The sequence below is a fragment of the Pseudophryne corroboree genome, chromosome 9 (genome assembly GCF_028390025.1).
Source record: "Pseudophryne corroboree isolate aPseCor3 chromosome 9, aPseCor3.hap2, whole genome shotgun sequence".
NCBI lineage: Eukaryota > Metazoa > Chordata > Amphibia > Anura > Myobatrachidae > Pseudophryne > Pseudophryne corroboree.
This window is the reverse complement of record NC_086452.1, coordinates 358,161,102-358,167,101: the sequence shown is the minus strand read 5'-3', so window position 1 is coordinate 358,167,101 and position 6,000 is coordinate 358,161,102.

Genomic DNA, 6,000 nt, shown 5'->3' with positions numbered 1-6,000 from the left:
TCATTAGGCCTCCTTTGTTAAACCTTGATGTTTTGTATCACATTACACAGGACAATTTTAACAAGATATGAGCCTGCCAGACTAATGGATGATATAGGAGTAGTATATGCATAGCAATAATGTATTTCAAGAATATGTAATCGATCCTAGAATAACTATTGTGTGGGAGGGAGAAGATATTAAGTCCTTATCTAACAGATGATCTATTAATAGCTGAACTATGAACCAGTTCACATATTACTATATAGCAGAATAAATGTCTACCACCTGTTGCTTAGTAGGGCAAGTTGTAAATAAGAAAAATTATGTCTTCTAAAATAGGGAGGGTGAGGTTCCTTGTCCACTTTAAAATGTGTCTCTTGAAGACAGATAGTGTCAGATCCTACCCTACTATGTATGGCATAAACATCACTTACAGTTACATTTCTTCACATGCTCAGAATTTTCACCTTAGTAAATATTCATAACCAGCAATGGCATAGAGGAAAATGAATAGTAAAAGAAGAATACACTAATAAATAATGCATAATATTGAGTACCCAACTCGCCATGGGCTGCGGCGGTGGCTACTTATCAGAGCAATTTAATATTGCTCTGATGCAGGGACAGCTAATCCGAAAAGCACCTGTCCCCACGATCCCTAACACTGCTACCTAAGGTGATACCGAATGTGCAGTGTTCCTTACTCCCTCAGATCTGGCCCACTGGTCATGTGTGAGTTCATGCATGCATACGACCACCTGTCTCGCAGTGCAGAGGTGGTGGAGGATCCCTCTTTGCAAACCCGGATCTCTTTCCCATAGGAAGGAGCAAGGCTTTGGGAAGATGATGTTGGTTTCAGCAAGCACACTCCAAAATCTTTCAGTTTCCATGGTTTGCTGAATACTAGGAGCCTTAATAGTGAATGTGCCCATTACAAAAAATATGTGGAAACTGCTTGTGTAACTGTCCCAATGTGGGATGATGAAGAGGTCCCTTAAAAAGATAAAAGCCACACACAATTACACAACACAAATACACAAGGAAACAATGATCAAAATGAACCTTGAGGGAGGAAATCAAAACTCTTGAAAAAAGAATTCTAGTTATAAGTGACCTTAGATACAAAGGGACGTTAGATACAAAGGACCCGAGCTCAGGTCTCTCTGGCATGGCCATGCCCTCATTGGCACACAGCTTAGCCACACACCCCTAGTACTGGCGCCTGACTGATCTCTTGGCATCACTAACTACATGGCTTTCACTTAGCTAATTAACTGCTTACTGGGCCTGCTGAATCTTATAAAGGGAAAACGACCCCCCAGAATGAGGAACTGGCGAAGTGATCTGTTAATATTCCTTTCTCATACATGGCAGTCTCACACACTGCCACAATTTCAAAAAAAGGGACTTCATATTACAGCCACCATAATAAATGTTTCTCAGAGTCCAAGGCTATTGTTCAAAACCATTTGTATTACAATCCACTATGAGTCAAATGGCGTGGGAATCACTACATCCAAGGGTGGTTCTAAATTATAGGCTATCTCCAGTAACAAAGTAGGATGTTAGTTCCTTGAATTGGTAACCCTGACATCTCAAACACCCAACAAATAATCTTGATTGTAAGAGCTGGTACTATTTCTATTCTATGGCTGCTTTATTTTTACTCTGCAATTAGATAACAGTTTGAACACACCCTACCCAAATCTAACTCTCTCTGCACATGTTATAATGTATCTTGAGTTAATGATAAAGGAGTATTAAACCAATAAATATTTCCTCCTAGTGAAAAACCTAGGTGCCTACTTATCGGGGGTAATTCCAAGTTGATCGCAGCATGAATATTTTTAGCAGTTGGGCAAAACCATGTGCACTGCAGGGGGGGGGGGGGGGCAGATATAACATGTGCAGAGAGAGTTAGATTTGGGTGGGTTATTTTGTTTCTGTGCAGAGTAAATACTAGTGATGTGCACCGGAAATTTTTCGGGTTTTGTGTTTTGGTTTTGGGTTCGGTTCCGCGGCCGTGTTTTGGGTTCGAACGCGTTTTGACAAAACCTCACCGAAATTTTTTTGAAGGATTCGGGTGTGTTTTGGATTCGGGTGTTTTTTTCAAAAAACCCTAAAAAACAGCTTAAATCATAGAATTTGGGGGTCATTTTGAACCCATAGTATTATTAACCTCAATAACCATAATTTCCACTCATTTTCAGTCTATTCTGAACACCTCACACCTCACAATATTATTTTTAGTCCTAAAATTTGCACCGAGGTAGCTGTGTGACTAAGCTAAGCGACCCAAGTGGCCGACACAAACACCTGGCCCATCTAGGAGTGGCACTGCAGTGTCACGCAGGATGGCCCTTCAAAAAAATACTCCCCAAACAGCACATGACGCAAAGAAAAAAAGAGGTGCAATGAGGTAGCTGTGTGACTAAGATAAGTGACCCAAGTGGCCGACACAAACACCTGGCCCATCTAGGAGTGGCACTGCAGTGTCACGCAGGATGGCCCTTCAAAAAAATACTCCCCAAACAGCACATGACGCAAAGAAAAAAAGAGGCGCAATGAGGTAGCTGTGTGACTAAGATAAGCGACCCAAGTGGCCGACACAAACACCTGGCCCATCTAGGAGTGGCACTGCAGTGTCAGACAGGATGACACTTGAAAAAAATACTCCCCAAACAGCACATGACGCAAAGAAAAAAAGAGGCGCAATGAGGTAGCTGTGTGACTAAGATAAGCGACCCAAGTGGCCGACACAAACACCTGGCCCATCTAGGAGTGGCACTGCAGTGTCACGCAGGATGGCCCTTCAAAAAAATACTCCCCAAACAGCACATGACGCAAAGAAAAATGAAAGAAAAAAGAGGTGCAAGATGGAATTGTCCTTGGGCCCTCCCACCCACCCTTATGTTGTATAAACAGGACATGCACACTTTAACGAACCCATCATTTCAGCGACAGGGTCTGCCACACGACTGTGACTGAAATGACTGGTTGGTTTGGGCCCCCACCAAAAAAGAAGCAATCAATCTCTCCTTGCACAAACTGGCTCTACAGAGGCAAGATGTCCACCTCATCATCATCGTCCGATTCATCACCCCTTTCACTGTGTACATCCCCCTCCTCACAGATTATTAATTCGTCCCCACTGGAATCCACCATCTCAGGTCCCCGTGTACTTTCTGGAGGCAATTGCTGCTGGTGAATGTCTCCACAGAGGAATTGATTATAATTCATTTTAATGAACATCATCTTCTCCACATTTTCTGGAAGTAACCTCGTACGCCGATTGCTGACAAGGTGAGCGGCGGCACTAAACACTCTTTCGGAGTACACACTGGAGGGAGGGCAACTTAGGTAGAATAAAGCCAGTTTGTGCAAGGGCCTCCAAATTGCCTCTTTTTCCTGCCAGTATACGTACGGACTGTCTGACGTGCCTACTTGGATGCGGTCACTCATATAATCCTCCACCATTCTTTCAATGGTGAGAGAATCATATGCAGTGACAGTAGACGACATGTCAGTAATCATTGGCAGGTCCTTCAATCCGGACCAGATGTCAGCACTCGCTCCAGACTGCCCTGCATCACCGCCAGCGGGTGGGCTCGGAATTCTTAGCCTTTTCCTCGCACCCCCAGTTGCGGGAGAATGTGAAGGAGGAGATGTTGACGGGTCACGTTCCGCTTGACTTGACAATTTTCTCACCAGCAGGTCTTTGAACCTCTGCAGACTTGTGTCTGCTGGAAAGAGAGATACAACGTAGGTTTTAAATCTAGGATCGAGCACGGTGGCCAAAATGTAGTGCTCTGATTTCAACAGATTGACCACCCGTGAATCCTGGTTAAGCGAATGAAGGGCTCCATCCACAAGTCCCACATGCCTAGCGGAATCGCTCTGTTTTAGCTCCTCCTTCAATGTCTCCAGCTTCTTCTGCAAAAGCCTGATGAGGGGAATGACCTGACTCAGGCTGGCAGTGTCTGAACTGACTTCACGTGTGGCAAGTTCAAAGGTTGCAGAACCTTGCACAACGTTGAAATCATTCTCCACTGCGCTTGAGTCAGGTGCATTCCACCTCCTTTGCCTATATCGTGGCCAGATGTATAGGCTTGAATGGCCTTTTGCTGCTCCTCCATCCTCTGAAGCATATAGAGGGTTGAATTCCACCTCGTTACCACCTCTTGCTTCAGATGATGGCAGGGCAGGTTCAGGTGTTTTTGGTGGTGCTCCAGTCTTCTATACGCGGTGCCTGTACGCCAAAAGTAGCCCGCAATTCTTCTGGCCACCGACAGCATCTTTTGCACGCCCCTGTCGTTTTTTAAATAATTCTGCACCACCAAATTCAAGGTATGTGCAAAACATGGGACGTGCTGGAATTTGCCCAGATGTAATGCACGCACAATATTGCTGGCGTTGTCCGATGCCACAAATCCCCAGAAGAGTCCAATTGGGGTAAGCCATTCTGCGATGATCTTCCTCAGTTGCCGTAAGAGGTTTTCAGCTGTGTGCGTATTCTGGAAAGCGGTGATACAAAGCGTAGCCTGCCTAGGAACGAGTTGGCGTTTGCGAGATGCTGCTACTGGTGCCGCCGCTGCTGTTCTTGCAGCGGGAGGCAATACATCTACCCAGTGGGCTGTCACAGTCATGTAGTCCTGAGTCTGCCCTGCTCCACTTGTCCACATGTCCGTGGTTAAGTGGACATTGGGTACAACTGCATTTTTTAGGACACTGGTGACTCTTTTTCTGAGGTCTGTGTACATTTTCGGTATCGCCTGCCTAGAGAATTGGAACCTAGATGGTATTTGGTACCGGGGACACAGTACCTCAATCAAGTCTCTAGTTGGCTCTGAATTAACGATGGATACCGGAACCACGTTTCTCACCGCCCAGGCTGCCAAGGCCTCAGTTATCCGCTTTGCAGCAGGATGACTGCTGTGATATTTCATCTTCCTCGCAAAGGACTGTTGGACAGTCAATTGCTTACTGGAAGTAGTACAAGTGGTCTTCCGACTTCCCCTCTGGGATGACGATCGACTCCCAGCAGCAACAACAGCAGCGCCAGCAGCAGTAGGCGTTACACTCAAGGATGCATCGGAGGAATCCCAGGCAGGAGAGGACTCGTCAGACTTGCCAGTGACATGGCCTGCAGGACTATTGGCTTTCCTGGGTAAGGAGGAAATTGACACTGAGGGAGTTGGTGGTGTGGTTTGCGCGAGCTTGGTTACAAGAGGAAGGGATTTACTGGTCAGTGGACTGCTTCCGCTGTCGCCCAAAGTTTTTGAACTTGTCACTGACTTATTATGAATGCGCTGCAGGTGACGTATAAGGGAGGATGTTCCGAGGTGGTTAACGTCCTTACCCCTGCTTATTACAGCTTGACAAAGGCTACACACGGCTTGACACCTGTTGTCCGCATTTCTGTTGAAATAATTCCACACCGAAGAGCTGATTTTTTATTTTTTTTTGTATTTTGACCAGGCATGTCAATGGCCATATTCGTCCCACGGACAACAGGTGTCTCCCCGGGTGCCTGACTTAAACAAACCACCTCACCATCAGAATCCTCCTTGTCAATTTCCTCCCCAGCGCCAGCAACACCCATTTCCTCATCCTGGTGTACTTCAACAGTGACATCTTCAATTTGACTATCAGGAACTGGACTGCGGGTGCTCCTTCCAGCACTTGCAGGGGGCGTGCAAATGGTGGAAGGTGCAAGCTCTTCCCGTCCAGTGTTGGGAAGGGCAGGCATCGCAACCGACACAATTGGACTCTCCTTGGGGATTTGTGATTTTGAAGAACGCACAGTTCTTTGCTGTGCTTTTGCCAGCTTAAGTCTTTTCTTTTTTCTAGCGAGAGGATGAGTGCTTCCATCCTCATGTGAAGCTGAACCACTAGCCATGAACACAGGCCAGGGCCTCAGCCGTTCCTTGCCACTCCGTGTCGTAAATGGCATATTGGCAAGTTTACGCTTCTCCTCAGATGCTTTTAATTTTCGACGAGTGACTGAAGACACAGAGG